Raw genomic sequence first — 3,313 nt, forward strand, 5'->3', positions numbered from 1 at the left:
GAACTCGCCACCTTGGGTGTATGTGGCTGGCGCCTTAGCCACTTGAGCCACAGGCACTGAGCCGCTATAGGTAACTTTTATATTTTTATAACTCGATGTGAGAAGTTTCCATTGATTTTCGGTGAGAAACGTACTTGCTAGAAAATGTAAATATTAACATACAGTGTCACCTGGTTTGCCCATACTCTCCTGTTTAAAAAAAATGTTTCTGGGTGGCACCTGTGGCTCAAGGGGGTAGGCCACCGGCCCCATATGCTGGAGGTGGCAGGTTCAAAACCAGCCGCAGCCAAAAAAAAAAACTGCAAAAAAAAAAAAAATGTTTCCAGGGAAATTAAAATTGGTTAGTAGAAATGCAATCAGAACCCAGTTAGGGGATGATCTTAACGGCTGATATCATTAAATTATGGTGCGCCTTATCCCCCAGCAATTATTCACCAACCACTTGGACGGCCCCTGTCAGCTGGGTAAGGCACCTTCATCCCTGGGAGATGCTGAAATCACCGTTGGAAGTGTGTTCTTTGACTTCCTGCAGACCATCTGCTGCCACTTATGCGTCAACTATATTTCAATACAGTTGGTGAGGTTAGACCTTCTTTTATATTAAATCACATTCCAGGCATGCCTTCTTGATGAGTATTACATATTTTAAATGAAAATCTGAAAGCTCAGTTTTTGCAGGAATTAAAAATGAGTCATGAGTCCATATGGTTTTCTAATATTTTTATAAGTGCATTAAAAAAACACCCAATAATTGACTAAAACGAACTTGACTTCGTTTTGATAAGAATGACGCTAACAACAATTAATCTATTGGATTCAACAAATACGGCATCAGGGGCACAGGTGTGAGTGTCAGAATGCAGAGGGCACAGTCTGTGACATTCTTTATGGGATCGTGTGTGTATTTAAGATACGATCAAAGTCTCTAATCACTCCCCTGATGGTAGAAAGCTTTGTTTGTCTTAGCTAGTGAAATGTCACTTCAACAAAACCAAAAGAATTTTTAAAAAATATCCACATGCTTAGAAAGCAGAAAATAGCAAAACGTGGGAAAAAAGTCATCTTTGCAAGGAAAGGTCAGCAGAAACATATGGATCCCAAGTGAAATTAAAATAAGGTTTCTGTACATACTAGAGACTGTGGCAGATAACGGTGCCACAGGCCAGACAGAAGGTTCCCAAGGCCCCAGGCTGCTTTCTTTCTTCTGCTCGGCTGAAGACTTTATCCAACATTCTTTTGGTGATAACACTTGTTACATGTCCTCTGGATCCTCAGATGCTAAATCATTCTGTAATAGACTTCATCCAGGAAACCTAAAGGCCAGCCATATTTCATCGTTTCTTAAGTTTCAGTGATTATGAAACAGCCATCTGTACATGTCTAGAAGCATATTTTTATTTGGGTTATTATTTGATAATGTACAGACTATCCAGTCTTTAATTCTCTGAAGCATCTATTTAAAAAAAAAGAAAAAAGGCCCATAGGAAATTTTTATGTGGCCATATTTTAAAATTCTTACTTTATTTAGTTAAAATGTAGGTAAGACTTCATCCACACTGGACAGGAAAGGATAAATAACCACATGAGATAATACATAGCATGTTTATTACCAAATATTTGTCTACGTTTCTTAGAGAAAGCAAACAGCCCAGGTGCTGAGAGTCGGAGATGACACGTTCGGATTCTACGCAGAGTTCTGCTCTTTTGGGGCCTTCCATCTAAATCATACCCTTTTGCTTTTGTTTAATTTTGATATATTACCCATAAATTTGTATTATTGGATGCTTTTCACACCAACCAGATTCAAAGCAGGGAGAGAGTGAGTGAGTGCTATAAAAGTAGCTTTGGAATTAAGCTGTGGCTGCCAATCCCTCACAGCCCTGTGATCCCACGTGGCCGAAACAGCTGACCCAAAGCCACCTGCAGCAGGTGCCTGGCCTTCTGCCATTATTTGGAATAAAGGCAAATATGCAGATCCTTGGTCAGCATAGGGATTAGGAAGAAGGAAATGTAGCAAATATTTATTTCATACATATATTAGTGTGGATTTTTTTTCTTTTTATGAGGAAGGCATGATGACCTTGTTTATTTAGAGCAAGAAATACAGGCATGGGTGTGTTGGTGGGAGCAAGGGAAAGAGGTGGTGGGAAGAGCGTGGTGGGAAATGGGCAGTGGATTGCAGGTCAGGAGAGAGCTGAGCATTGTTGCTCAGGGGTGGACCGTTTCAATCACTTTCCTAGTAGCGAACAGTTGTAAATCACCCAACTTGTATAATTTCGTTCAGAGATGATTTATAAAGGATGGGGTAGGGAGTAGGTCAGCAAGGAGTAGATCCTACAAGCAGAGAGCTGAGAAAAGAAGGCTGCCTGATGGAGGCCACGCCCTTTGATGGAGTGATACAACAGTCAGTCTGGGAAGACTCTGAAGACCAAGGCCCTAGGAAGACCTGGTGGGAGGAAGCTCCAGGCAGCATCCCTCAGAACACTCGCCCTTAAATCCCTGCTCTGCAATGCTCCAGCTAAGTGCGAGTCCATTGATTCTCTTGGCCCCAGTTTTCTCATCCAAAAGGAAAATACCTTTTTCAGAAACCAGTTTTGAGAATCCGATGTCAGCATCTGCATAAGAGCTCCAAACTCAGAGCCCCGGGTAGAAGAAAGTCTACAGAAACATTTAAACTGAAGAGGATACAAAAATTCAAGGCACGGATAAAGGAAAAGATGACCATATTTTTCTGAGGCAGAGTCTGAGGCAAATGCATGGCAGGTTATTACTGTGCATATAAGGGATCCCAGCCAGCTGTTTTAGAGACACATGTTTAAATCTGGTATCAAATTAGCAAAATTTGAAAGAGGAAGGGACAGAAGGAGAAGAAAAATGCAAAAAATAAATACCCAAGACTTTTCCTTGAATCATTAGAATCAACAACATTAACTACAGATACAATCATGGGGTCCATCTCTCTTATATGCTATGAATGGAGCAGCTCCTAGCTTTTAGAAAGGGAGACATTGAAAATATTTTGTCATATTTCTTAAGAAGTTTATTTCATACTCATACATGTGTTCTTCATCTACACTGAAAAATTTCTTATTAGGCCACAGCGAGGAGACTTAAAAACACATTTCTCCTTGCTTTTCTATAGAACTAGCTTTCAGTTTAAATCCCAGAATTAATTCCTGTATAAAGAATGTCAATGCACTTTGTCTCCTACAAGCTACTCTGAGTAAGAGAAATTCCTAGTTAGAAGGGATGGTACACGTCTTAAATCTGCATCTGGGAAAAGAGAAATCATTTGTCTGATCTCTGGAGCTTG

This window comes from Otolemur garnettii, unplaced genomic scaffold, assembly GCF_000181295.1.
Source record: "Otolemur garnettii isolate 467f Iridium unplaced genomic scaffold, OtoGar3 scaffold00039, whole genome shotgun sequence".
In the NCBI taxonomy this organism is placed as follows: domain Eukaryota; kingdom Metazoa; phylum Chordata; class Mammalia; order Primates; family Galagidae; genus Otolemur; species Otolemur garnettii.